The sequence below is a fragment of the Phyllobates terribilis genome, unplaced genomic scaffold (assembly GCF_046119375.1).
Source record: "Phyllobates terribilis strain yellow unplaced genomic scaffold, ASM4611937v1 Scaffold_11__3_contigs__length_659146591, whole genome shotgun sequence".
In the NCBI taxonomy this organism is placed as follows: domain Eukaryota; kingdom Metazoa; phylum Chordata; class Amphibia; order Anura; family Dendrobatidae; genus Phyllobates; species Phyllobates terribilis.
The window spans coordinates 600,917,522-600,931,840 of record NW_027362771.1 but is presented as its reverse complement, the minus strand read 5'-3'; positions in this window follow the sequence as shown (position 1 = coordinate 600,931,840).

Below are 14,319 nucleotides of genomic sequence, written 5' to 3'. Positions count from 1 at the left end.
TAAAATTAGTGTTTCTTATACCTGTTAGCAGCTGTTCAGGAATAAGCACACTAAGCCCTTAGTACTTTTCTGCCTATCTTTATCAGTCTACCAAGATGAAGAAGGCAGGGAGTAAGGCATGTGGTCGTGGGCGTGGGCGTGGGCGTGGAGTTTCTGCAGGGAGAGGACGTGAGGATTCTGTGCCTGCAGGGAGAGGACGTGGGGATTCTGTGCCTGCTGCGGGCACCAGTGACTCAGCATCCCCCAGTTTTACCAGGGAACAGTCCTTTATGCGCAGCTTTGTAGGAGCTAGCCGTACCCCACTGCTGCGCGAGGACCAAATTGAAGCCGTTGTCGGATGGATGGCAGCTAACGCATCGACTTCAATTAGTTCCAGATCCTCTCAGGTCCTGAGCACTGAAGATCACCCATCTGTCTCTTCACCACCTGCCAAATTGCCCAGGCAGTCAGAGAGCCCTGGACAGGAGCCATCTCTACTTCTGTTCTCTGAATCTCTTGGCTTGGAAAGAGGGGGCCAGCCAAGCAGAATTCGAGAATTTGAAGAAGAGGTAGTATGCAGTGATGCGCAACTGTTTTGTCTCTCTGAATCTGAAGAGGCGGGTGGGCCAGTGCCTATGGTCAGCAGCACACCTCAGTACGCATCTGATGATGAGACTCAGGTGCCACTTTCTGGTGCGTACTGTGCTGTCGAGACTACCCAGGAGAAGCAGTTGTTTGAAGAGGGTGGTGTAGATGATGAGGTCCTTGACCCATCATGGCGTGAGGGACAGGAAGGTGGTGGGAGCAGCTCTGAGGAAGAGATTCCCCGAACAGCCCAAAAAGGAGGGAGAGGGAGGGGGCAGACTTGGTTGCCTGTAGCCTCCACTTCGGCACCCATTAGGAGCATGGCTCTTCCAAAATCCAAAGCGGGCGCTCCCAAGACTTGCAGTGCCTGGTCCTTTTTTGACACAGTTGCAGATGACATTTGCTTTGTCAAATGCAAGCTGTGTAATCAGAAGCTGAAAAGAGGGAAATGTGTCAGCAACCTCAATACCACAAATATGTGGAAACATGTGCGGACCAAGCACGTGGTGGAGTTACAAAAACACACTGAAGACCAAGGCCAACCTACAGCGCCACCTACCACCTCTTCAGCTCGTGTTGTAGCCTCTTCCTCCACCTCACACACAGCTGGTTCGGCTTCCTCACAGGATCGCCATGGAAGAATCTCTGGCACTGTTGTACAGAGACACAGTGTAATTCCACCCACAGCACCACTTTCCCAGTCATCCTCACACTCCCAGGCCAGTCTACAGCCATCGTTAGCACAGGCATGGGAGAAAAGGCGCCCATACTCGGCAAACCACCCCCGAGCACAGGCTCTGAATGCTGGCATTGCTAAACTACTGGCCCTTGAAATGCTATCATTCAGGCTGGTGGAGACTGACACATTCCGTAACTTTATGGCATTGGCAGTCCCACAATACAACGTGCCCAGCCGATTTTATTTCAGCAGGCAAGCCGTCCCTGCCCTGCAACATCATGTGGAGGGAAAAATTAAACGTGCGCTACAAAACGCCGTCAGTAGCAAGGTCCACCTGACCACCGATGCGTGGACCAGTAAGCATGGACAGGGACGATACCTTTCCCTCACTGCCCATTGGGTAAATGTTGTGGAGCCGGGTACAGATCTTGAGAGTGGCGCTGTACGTGTTCTGCCAACTCCAAGGATTGCAGGAATCCAGTCTGTACACATTGACTCCTCCTCATACTCCAGTTCCTCTGAATCAGCGCTGCAGGAGCCGTCACGGTCTACCTCCACATCGACCCGTGAACGGTTACCTGTTATGGTGACCAATATGAGCACAGCCGTGGCCAAACGTCAACAGGCCGTATTAAAATTAATTTCTTTGGGGAATCGAAGCCACACAGCGCAGGAGCTCTGGAATGCCATCAAGCAGCAGAGCGACGTGTGGTTTGTGCCAGCGAATCTCCAGCCAGGCATGGTAGTGTGTGACAATGGCCGAAATCTGGTGGCAGCTCTGGGCCTAGGCAACCTCACTCACATCCCATGTCTGGCACATGTGCTCAACTTGGTCGTGCAGGGTTTTTTGAGGGACTATCCGGATCTTGATGCACTGCTTCACAAGGTCCGCATAGAGTGCGCTCACTTGCGGCGTTCCAGCAATGCAAGATCACGCATTGCAGCTCTGCAGCGTCGATTACGTCTTCCGGAACATCGCATCATATGTGACCTACCCACCAGGTGGAATTCAACGTTACATATGTTGGAGAGGTTGTGTGAGCAGCAGGCAGCAGTAATGGAGTACCCGCTGCAGCAGGCGCAAACAAGTCGCAGTGCGCGCCGTTCACACTTCACCACCACTGAGTGGGCCTCTATGAAGGACATTTGCCACGTTTTGCGTGCCTTCGATTATTCCACGCGGATGGCGAGTGCAGATGATGCACTAGTCAGCATGACTATCCCCCTTATCTGCCTGCTTGAAAAAACACTGCAAGCACTAAGGGACGAGGTTTTGGAAGAGGTGGAGGATGAGGAGTCACAAATGCCATCTGCTTCTCTACAGTCTGCGCAACGTGGTTCCTCACAAAGGCCTAGGCAGGGGACACTTTGTGAGGAGGATGAGGAGGAGTCAATGGATGAGGAAGACATCTGTCCAGAGGAGGGAGGTACACAATGCTCTAGTAGTCAGTATCTAGAGCGAGGGTGGGGTGATGCAGAGCAGGCAGAGATCACGCCTCAAGCAGGGGACAGTGTTTGTTGGCCAGTTGGCAGTCTGCAGCACATGGTTGATTTCATGCTGCAGTGCCTGAGAAACGACCGCCGCATCGCCCACATTCTCAACACGGCTGATTATTGGGTGTCCACCCTCCTAGATCCTCGCTACCGGGACAACTTACAAAGCCTCATAACACCGTTGAACCGGGAGCGTAAAATGCGGGAGTACCAAGACGCACTGGTGCATTCCATCATGTTCTCCATTCCAACCGAGAGCAGTGCTGCTAGTGCTTTACAAACAGCTCAGTGCGTCGAGGCAGTGGAGGAAGCTCTGCACAAAGAGGGAGCAGAAGCAACGCCTCAGCACAAGGCAAGACCAGTATGGCCGAAATGTGGCAAAGTTTTGTGTCCCCGCCGCCACAAATGTCTACACCATCACAGACGGCTCCAGTCAGCAGGAGGCAACGTTTCCGTCAGATGGTGACAGACTACATGTCTTGCCCTCTTAGTGTACTCTCAGACGGCTCTTCTACCTTCAAGTTTTGGGTCTGTAAGCTGGATACATGGCCAGAGCTTAGTCAGTATGCATTGGAGGTGCTAGCTTGCCCTGCTGCTAGTGTATTATCGGAACGCGTCTTTAGTGCCGCAGGTGGTGTACTAACAGACCGTCGCATGCGACTATCCTCCGATAACGTTGACCGGCTTACTTTTCTCAAAATGAACAAGGCCTGGATCTCTCATGAATTTGCCAGTCCTCTTCCAGAATAAATAATTGGTTGGCAACAGTATCCAGGTCTCCTGTTGTGTTCATGTTTCTACCACCTGAACTGTAATCCCTGAGCTCCAACACCGCCAGTTGGCGCTCGGAAGTGCCGTCTGCACAGTCAACACTTGCTGCCGTGTTATTGGGGTTTATTAACTTCAGCTGTTCCCCTGCTGTGCGGACGGCAATTTCTCCTGCTCTGTCCACATTCTCACTACTACAGATTTTAAAGTTGCTCCAATTACACCTCTGGCTCCTCTGTTTTCAGTATTATCCCTGAGATCCAACACCGCCAGTTGGCGCTCGGAAGTGCCGTCTGCACAGTCAACACTTGCTGCCGTGTTATTGGGGTTCAGTAACGTCAGCTGTTCCCCTGCTGTGCGGACGGCAATTTCTCCTGCTCTGTCCACATTCTCACTACTACAGATTTTAAAGTTGCTCCAATTACACCTCTGGCTCCTCTGTTTTCAGTATTATCCCTGAGCTCCAACACCGCCAGTTGGCGCTCGGAAGTGCCGTCTGCACAGTCAACACTTGCTGCCGTGTTATTGGGGTTCAGTAACGTCAGCTGTTCCCCTGCTGTGCGGACGGCAATTTCTCCTGCTCTGTCCACATTCTCACTACTACAGATTTTAAAGTTGCTCCAATTACACCTCTGGCTCCTCTGTTTTCAGTATTATTCCTGAGCTCCAACACCGCCAGTTGGCGCTCGGAAGTGCCGTCTGCACAGTCAACACTTGCTGCCGTGTTATTGGGGTTCAGTAACGTCAGCTGTTCCCCTGCTGTGCGGACGGCAATTTCTCCTGCTCTGTCCACATTCTCACTACTTCAGATTTTAAAGTTGCTCCAATTACACCTCTGGCTCCTCTGTTTTCAGTATTATCCCTGAGCTCCAACACCGCCAGTTGGCGCTCGGAAGTGCCGTCTGCACAGTCAACACTTGCTGCCGTGTTATTGGGGTTCAGTAACGTCAGCTGTTCCCCTGCTGTGCGGACGGCAATTTCTCCTGCTCTGTCCACATTCTCACTACTACAGATTTTAAAGTTGCTCCAATTACACCTCTGGCTCCTCTGTTTTCAGTATTATCCCTGAGCTCCAACACCGCCAGTTGGCGCTCGGAAGTGCCGTCTGCACAGTCAACACTTGCTGCCGTGTTATTGGGGTTCAGTAACGTCAGCTGTTCCCCTGCTGTGCGAACGGCAATTTCTCCTGCTCTGTCCACATTCTCACTACTACAGATTTTAAAGTTTCTCCAATTACACCTCTGGCTCCTCTGTTTTCAGTATTATCCCTGAGCTCCAACACCGCCAGTTGGCGCTCGGAAGTGCCGTCTGCACAGTCAACACTTGGTGCCGTGTTATTGGGGTTCAGTAACGTCAGCTGTTCCCCTGCTGTGCGGACGGCAATTTCTCCTGCTCTGTCCACATTCTCACTACTACAGATTTTAAAGTTGCTCCAATTACACCTCTGGCTCCTCTGTTTTCAGTATTATCCCTGAGCTCCAACACCGCCAGTTGGCGCTCGGAAGTGCCGTCTGCACAGTCAACACTTGCTGCCGTGTTATTGGGGTTCAGTAACGTCAGCTGTTCCCCTGCTGTGCGGACGGCAATTTCTCCTGCTCTGTCCACATTTTCACTACTACAGATTTTAAAGTTGCTCCAATTACACCTCTGGCTCCTCTGTTTTCAGTATTATCCCTGAGCTCCAACACCGCCAGTTGGCGCTCGGAAGTGCCGTCTGCACAGTCAAAACTTGCTGCCGTGTTATTGGGGTTCAGTAACGTCAGCTGTTCCCCTGCTGTGCGGACGGCAATTTCTCCTGCTCTGTCCACATTCTCACTACTACAGATTTTAAAGTTGCTCCAATTACACCTCTGGCTCCTCTGTTTTCAGTATTATCCCTGAGCTCCAACACCGCCAGTTGGCGCTCGGAAGTGCCGTCTGCACAGTCAACACTTGCTGCCGTGTTATTGGGGTTCAGTAACGTCAGCTGTTCCCCTGCTGTGCGGACGGCAATTTCTCCTGCTCTGTCCACATTCTCACTACTACAGATTTTAAAGTTGCTCCAATTACACCTCTGGCTCCTCTGTTTTCAGTATTATCCCTGAGCTCCAACACCGCCAGTTGGCGCTCGGAAGTGCCGTCTGCACAGTCAACACTTGCTGCCGTGTTATTGGGGTTCAGTAACGTCAGCTGTTCCCCTGCTGTGCGGACGGCAATTTCTCCTGCTCTGTCCACATTCTCACTACTACAGATTTTAAAGTTGCTCCAATTACACCTCTGGCTAATCTGTTTTCAGTATTATCCCTGAGCTCCAACACCGACAGTTGGCGCTCGGAAGTGCCGTCTGCACAGTCAACACTTGCTGCCGTGTTATTGGGGTTCAGTAACGTCAGCTGTTCCCCTGCTGTGCGGACGGAAATTTCTCCTGCTCTGTCCACATTCTCACTACTACAGATTTTAAAGTTGCTCCAATTACACCTCTGGCTCCTCTGTTTTCAGTATTATCCCTGAGCTCCAACACCGCCAGTTGGCGCTCGGAAGTGCCGTCTGCACAGTCAACACTTGCTGCCGTGTTATTGGGGTTCAGTAACGTCAGCTGTTCCCCTGCTGTGCGGACGGCAATTTCTCCTGCTCTGTCCACATTCTCACTACTACAGATTTTAAAGTTGCTCCAATTACACCTCTGGCTCCTCTGTTTTCAGTATTATCCCTGAGCTCCAACACTGCCAGTTGGCGCTCGGAAGTGTCGTCTGCACAGTCAACACTTGCTGCCGTGTTATTGGGGTTCAGTAACGTCAGCTGTTCCCCTGCTGTGCGGACGGCAATTTCTCCTGCTCTGTCCACATTCTCACTACTACAGATTTTAAAGTTGCTCCAATTACACCTCTGGCTCCTCTGTTTTCAGTATTATCCCTGAGCTCCAACACCGCCAGTTGGCGCTCGGAAGTGCCGTCTGCACAGTCAACACTTGCTGCCGTGTTATTGGGGTTCAGTAACGTCAGCTGTTCCCCTGCTGTGCGGACGGCAATTTCTCCTGCTCTGTCCACATTCTCACTACTACAGATTTTAAAGTTGCTCCAATTACACCTCTGGCTCCTCTGTTTTCAGTATTATCCCTGAGCCCCAACACCGCCAGTTGGCGCTCGGAAGTGCCGTCTGCACAGTAAACACTTGCTGCCGTGTTATTGGGGTTCAGTAACGTCAGCTGTTCCCCTGCTGTGCGGACGGCAATTTCTCCTGCTCTGTCCACATTCTCACTGCTACAGATTTTAAAGTTGCTCCAATTACACCTCTGGCTCCTCTGTTTTCAGTATTATCCCTGAGCTCCAACACCGCCAGTTGGTGCTCGGAAGTGCCGTCTGCACAGTCAACACTTGCTGCCGTGTTATTGGGGTTCAGTAACGTCAGCTGTTCCCCTGCTGTGCGGACGGCAATTTCTCCTGCTCTGTCCACATTCTCACTGCTACAGATTTTACAGTTTCTCCAATTACACCTCTGGCTCCTCTGTTTTCAGTATTATCCCTGAGCTCCAACAACGACAGTTGGCGCTCGGAAGTGCCGTCTGCACAGTCAACACTTGCTGCCGTGTTATTGGGGTTCAGTAACGTCAGCTGTTCCCCTGCTGTGCGGACGGCAATTTCTCCTGCTCTGTCCACATTCTCACTACTACAGATTTTAAAGTTTCTCCAATTACACCTCTGGCTCCTCTGTTTTCAGTATTATCCCTGAGCTCCAACACCGCCAGTTGGCGCTCGGAAGTGCCGTCTGCACAGTCAACACTTGCTGCCGTGTTATTGGGGTTCAGTAACGTCAGCTGTTCCCCTGCTGTGCGGACGGCAATTTCTCCTGCTCTGTCCACATTCTCACTACTACAGATTTTAAAGTTGCTCCAATTACACCTCTGGCTCCTCTGTTTTCAGTATTATCCCTGAGCTCCAACACTGCCAGTTGGCGCTCGGAAGTGTCGTCTGCACAGTCAACACTTGCTGCCGTGTTATTGGGGTTCAGTAACGTCAGCTGTTCCCCTGCTGTGCGGACGGCAATTTCTCCTGCTCTGTCCACATTCTCACTACTACAGATTTTAAAGTTGCTCCAATTACACCTCTGGCTCCTCTGTTTTCAGTATTATCCCTGAGCTCCAACACCGCCAGTTGGCGCTCGGAAGTGCCGTCTGCACAGTCAACACTTGCTGCCGTGTTATTGGGGTTCAGTAACGTCAGCTGTTCCCCTGCTGTGCGGACGGCAATTTCTCCTGCTCTGTCCACATTCTCACTACTACAGATTTTAAAGTTGCTCCAATTACACCTCTGGCTCCTCTGTTTTCAGTATTATCCCTGAGCCCCAACACCGCCAGTTGGCGCTCGGAAGTGCCGTCTGCACAGTAAACACTTGCTGCCGTGTTATTGGGGTTCAGTAACGTCAGCTGTTCCCCTGCTGTGCGGACGGCAATTTCTCCTGCTCTGTCCACATTCTCACTGCTACAGATTTTAAAGTTGCTCCAATTACACCTCTGGCTCCTCTGTTTTCAGTATTATCCCTGAGCTCCAACACCGCCAGTTGGTGCTCGGAAGTGCCGTCTGCACAGTCAACACTTGCTGCCGTGTTATTGGGGTTCAGTAACGTCAGCTGTTCCCCTGCTGTGCGGACGGCAATTTCTCCTGCTCTGTCCACATTCTCACTGCTACAGATTTTACAGTTTCTCCAATTACACCTCTGGCTCCTCTGTTTTCAGTATTATCCCTGAGCTCCAACAACGACAGTTGGCGCTCGGAAGTGCCGTCTGCACAGTCAACACTTGCTGCCGTGTTATTGGGGTTCAGTAACGTCAGCTGTTCCCCTGCTGTGCGGACGGCAATTTCTCCTGCTCTGTCCACATTCTCACTACTACAGATTTTAAAGTTTCTCCAATTACACCTCTGGCTCCTCTGTTTTCAGTATTATCCCTGAGCTCCAACACCGCCAGTTGGCGCTCGGAAGTGCCGTCTGCACAGTCAACACTTGCTGCCGTGTTATTGGGGTTCAGTAACGTCAGCTGTTCCCCTGCTGTGCGGACGGCAATTTCTCCTGCTCTGTCCACATTCTCACTACTACAGATTTTAAAGTTGCTCCAATTACACCTCTGGCTCCTCTGTTTTCAGTATTATCCCTGAGCTCCAACACCGCCAGTTGGCGCTCGGAAGTGCCGTCTGCACAGTCAACACTTGCTGCCGTGTTATTGGGGTTCAGTAACGTCAGCTGTTCCCCTGCTGTGCGGACGGCAATTTCTCCTGCTCTGTCCACATTCTCACTACTACAGATTTTAAAGTTGCTCCAATTACACCTCTGGCTCCTCTGTTTTCAGTATTATCCCTGAGCTCCAACACCGCCAGTTGGTGCTCGGAAGTGCCGTCTGCACAGTCAACACTTGCTGACGTGTTATTGGGGTTCAGTAACGTCAGCTGTTCCCCTGCTGTGCGGACGGCAATTTCTCCTGCTCTGTCCACATTCTCACTACTACAGATTTTAAAGTTGCTCCAATTACACCTCTGGCTCCTCTGTTTTCAGTATTATCCCTGAGCTCCAACACCGCCAGTTGGCGCTCGGAAGTGCCGTCTGCACAGTCAACACTTGCTGCCGTGTTATTGGGGTTCAGTAACGTCAGCTGTTCCCCTGCTGTGCGGACGGCAATTTCTCCTGCTCTGTCCACATTCTCACTACTACAGATTTTAAAGTTGCTCCAATTACACCTCTGGCTCCTCTGTTTTCAGTATTATCCCTGAGCTCCAACACCGCCAGTTGGCGCTCGGAAGTGCCGTCTGCACAGTCAACACTTGCTGCCGTGTTATTGGGGTTCAGTAACGTCAGCTGTTCCCCTGCTGTGCGGACGGCAATTTCTCCTGCTCTGTCCACATTCTCACTACTTCAGATTTTAAAGTTGCTCCAATTACACCTCTGGCTCCTCTGTTTTCAGTATTATCCCTGAGCTCCAACACCGCCAGTTGGCGCTCGGAAGTGCCGTCTGCACAGTCAACACTTGCTGCCGTGTTATTGGGGTTCAGTAACGTCAGCTGTTCCCCTGCTGTGCGGACGGCAATTTCTCCTGCTCTGTCCACATTCTCACTACTACAGATTTTAAAGTTGCTCCAATTACACCTCTGGCTCCTCTGTTTTCAGTATTATCCCTGAGCTCCAACACCGCCAGTTGGCGCTCGGAAGTGCCGTCTGCACAGTCAACACTTGCTGCCGTGTTATTGGGGTTCAGTAACGTCAGCTGTTCCCCTGCTGTGCGAACGGCAATTTCTCCTGCTCTGTCCACATTCTCACTACTACAGATTTTAAAGTTTCTCCAATTACACCTCTGGCTCCTCTGTTTTCAGTATTATCCCTGAGCTCCAACACCGCCAGTTGGCGCTCGGAAGTGCCGTCTGCACAGTCAACACTTGCTGCCGTGTTATTGGGGTTCAGTAACGTCAGCTGTTCCCCTGCTGTGCGGACGGCAATTTCTCCTGCTCTGTCCACATTCTCACTACTACAGATTTTAAAGTTGCTCCAATTACACCTCTGGCTCCTCTGTTTTCAGTATTATCCCTGAGCTCCAACACCGCCAGTTGGCGCTCGGAAGTGCCGTCTGCACAGTCAACACTTGCTGCCGTGTTATTGGGGTTCAGTAACGTCAGCTGTTCCCCTGCTGTGCGGACGGCAATTTCTCCTGCTCTGTCCACATTTTCACTACTACAGATTTTAAAGTTGCTCCAATTACACCTCTGGCTCCTCTGTTTTCAGTATTATCCCTGAGCTCCAACACCGCCAGTTGGCGCTCGGAAGTGCCGTCTGCACAGTCAAAACTTGCTGCCGTGTTATTGGGGTTCAGTAACGTCAGCTGTTCCCCTGCTGTGCGGACGGCAATTTCTCCTGCTCTGTCCACATTCTCACTACTACAGATTTTAAAGTTGCTCCAATTACACCTCTGGCTCCTCTGTTTTCAGTATTATCCCTGAGCTCCAACACCGCCAGTTGGCGCTCGGAAGTGCCGTCTGCACAGTCAACACTTGCTGCCGTGTTATTGGGGTTCAGTAACGTCAGCTGTTCCCCTGCTGTGCGGACGGCAATTTCTCCTGCTCTGTCCACATTCTCACTACTACAGATTTTAAAGTTGCTCCAATTACACCTCTGGCTCCTCTGTTTTCAGTATTATCCCTGAGCTCCAACACCGCCAGTTGGCGCTCGGAAGTGCCGTCTGCACAGTCAACACTTGCTGCCGTGTTATTGGGGTTCAGTAACGTCAGCTGTTCCCCTGCTGTGCGGACGGCAATTTCTCCTGCTCTGTCCACATTCTCACTACTACAGATTTTAAAGTTGCTCCAATTACACCTCTGGCTCCTCTGTTTTCAGTATTATCCCTGAGCTCCAACACCGACAGTTGGCGCTCGGAAGTGCCGTCTGCACAGTCAACACTTGCTGCCGTGTTATTGGGGTTCAGTAACGTCAGCTGTTCCCCTGCTGTGCGGACGGAAATTTCTCCTGCTCTGTCCACATTCTCACTACTACAGATTTTAAAGTTTCTCCAATTACACCTCTGGCTCCTCTGTTTTCAGTATTATCCCTGAGCTCCAAAACCGCCAGTTGGCGCTCGGAAGTGCCGTCTGCACAGTCAACACTTGCTGCCGTGTTATTGGGGTTCAGTAACGTCAGCTGTTCCCCTGCTGTGCGGACGGCAATTTCTCCTGCTCTGTCCACATTCTCACTACTACAGATTTTAAAGTTGCTCCAATTACACCTCTGGCTCCTCTGTTTTCAGTATTATCCCTGAGCTCCAACACTGCCAGTTGGCGCTCGGAAGTGTCGTCTGCACAGTCAACACTTGCTGCCGTGTTATTGGGGTTCAGTAACGTCAGCTGTTCCCCTGCTGTGCGGACGGCAATTTCTCCTGCTCTGTCCACATTCTCACTACTACAGATTTTAAAGTTGCTCCAATTACACCTCTGGCTCCTCTGTTTTCAGTATTATCCCTGAGCTCCAACACCGCCAGTTGGCGCTCGGAAGTGCCGTCTGCACAGTCAACACTTGCTGCCGTGTTATTGGGGTTCAGTAACGTCAGCTGTTCCCCTGCTGTGCGGACGGCAATTTCTCCTGCTCTGTCCACATTCTCACTACTACAGATTTTAAAGTTGCTCCAATTACACCTCTGGCTCCTCTGTTTTCAGTATTATCCCTGAGCCCCAACACCGCCAGTTGGCGCTCGGAAGTGCCGTCTGCACAGTAAACACTTGCTGCCGTGTTATTGGGGTTCAGTAACGTCAGCTGTTCCCCTGCTGTGCGGACGGCAATTTCTCCTGCTCTGTCCACATTCTCACTGCTACAGATTTTAAAGTTGCTCCATTACACCTCTGGCTCCTCTGTTTTCAGTATTATCCCTGAGCTCCAACACCGCCAGTTGGTGCTCGGAAGTGCCGTCTGCACAGTCAACACTTGCTGCCGTGTTATTGGGGTTCAGTAACGTCAGCTGTTCCCCTGCTGTGCGGACGGCAATTTCTCCTGCTCTGTCCACATTCTCACTGCTACAGATTTTACAGTTTCTCCAATTACACCTCTGGCTCCTCTGTTTTCAGTATTATCCCTGAGCTCCAACAACGACAGTTGGCGCTCGGAAGTGCCGTCTGCACAGTCAACACTTGCTGCCGTGTTATTGGGGTTCAGTAACGTCAGCTGTTCCCCTGCTGTGCGGACGGCAATTTCTCCTGCTCTGTCCACATTCTCACTACTACAGATTTTAAAGTTTCTCCAATTACACCTCTGGCTCCTCTGTTTTCAGTATTATCCCTGAGCTCCAACACCGCCAGTTGGCGCTCGGAAGTGCCGTCTGCACAGTCAACACTTGCTGCCGTGTTATTGGGGTTCAGTAACGTCAGATGTTCCCCTGCTGTGCGGACGGCAATTTCTCCTGCTCTGTCCACATTCTCACTACTACAGATTTTAAAGTTGCTCCAATTACACCTCTGGCTCCTCTGTTTTCAGTATTATCCCTGAGCTCCAACACCGCCAGTTGGCGCTCGGAAGTGCCGTCTGCACAGTCAACACTTGCTGCCGTGTTATTGGGGTTCAGTAACGTCAGCTGTTCCCCTGCTGTGCGGACGGCAATTTCTCCTGCTCTGTCCACATTCTCACTACTACAGATTTTATAGTTGCTCCAATTACACCTCTGGCTCCTGTGTTTTCAGTATTATCCCTGAGCTCCAACACCGCCAGTTGGCGCTCAGAAGTGCCGTCTGCACAGTCAACACTTGCTGCCGTGTTATTGGGGTTCAGTAACGTCAGCTGTTCCCCTGCTGTGCGGACGGCAATTTCTCCTGCTCTGTCCACATTCTCACTACTACAGATTTTAAAGTTGCTCCAATTACACCTCTGGCTCCTCTGTTTTCAGTATTATCCCTGAGCTCCAACACCGCCAGTTGGCGCTCGGAAGTGCCGTCTGCACAGTCAACACTTGCTGACGTGTTATTGGGGTTCAGTAACGTCAGCTGTTCCCCTGCTGTGCGGACGGCAATTTCTCCTGCTCTGTCCACATTCTCACTACTACAGATTTTAAAGTTGCTCCAATTACACCTCTGGCTCCTCTGTTTTCAGTATTATCCCTGAGCTCCAACACCGCCAGTTGGCGCTCGGAAGTGCCGTCTGCACAGTCAACACTTGCTGCCGTGTTATTGGGGTTCAGTAACGTCAGCTGTTCCCCTGCTGTGCGGACGGCAATTTCTCCTGCTCTGTCCACATTCTCACTACTACAGATTTTAAAGTTGCTCCAATTACACCTCTGGCTCCTCTGTTTTCAGTATTATCCCTGAGCTCCAACACCGCCAGTTGGCGCTCGGAAGTGCCGTCTGCACAGTCAACACTTGCTGCCGTGTTATTGGGGTTCAGTAACGTCAGCTGTTCCCCTGCTGTGCGGACGGCAATTTCTCCTGCTCTGTCCACATTCTCACTACTACAGATTTTATAGTTGCTCCAATTACACCTCTGGCTCCTCTGTTTTCAGTATTATCCCTGAGCTCCAACACCGCCAGTTGGCGCTCGGAAGTGCGGTCTGCACAGTCAACACTTGCTGCCGTGTTATTGGGGTTCAGTAACGTCAGCTGTTCCCCTGCTGTGCGGACGGCAATTTCTCCTGCTCTGTCCACATTCTCACTACTACAGATTTTAAAGTTGCTCCAATTACACTTCTTGCTCCTCTGTTTTCAGTATTATCCCTGAGCTCCAACACCGCCAGTTGGCGCTCGGAAGTGCCGTCTGCACAGTCAACACTTGCTGCCGTGTTATTGGGGTTCAGTAACGTCAGCTGTTCCCCTGCTGTGCGGACGGCAATTTCTCCTGCTCTGTCCACATTCTCACTACTACAGATTTTAAAGTTGCTCCAATTACACCTCTGGCTCCTCTGTTTTCAGTATTATCCCTGAGCTCCAACACCGCCAGTTGGCGCTCGGAAGTGCCGTCTGCACAGTCAACACTTGCTGCCGTGTTATTGGGGTTCAGTAACGTCAGCTGTTCCCCTGCTGTGCGGACGGCAATTTCTCCTGCTCTGTCCACATTCTCACTACTACAGATTTTATAGTTGCTCCAATTACACCTCTGGCTCCTCTGTTTTCAGTATTATCCCTGAGCTCCAACACCGCCAGTTGGCGCTCAGAAGTGCCGTCTGCACAGTCAACACTTGCTGCCGTGTTATTGGGGTTCAGTAACGTCAGCTGTTCCCCTGCTGTGCGGACGGCAATTTCTCCTGCTCTGTCCACATTCTCACTACTACAGATTTTAAAGTTGCTCCAATTACACCTCTGGCTCCTCTGTTTTCAGTATTATCCCTGAGC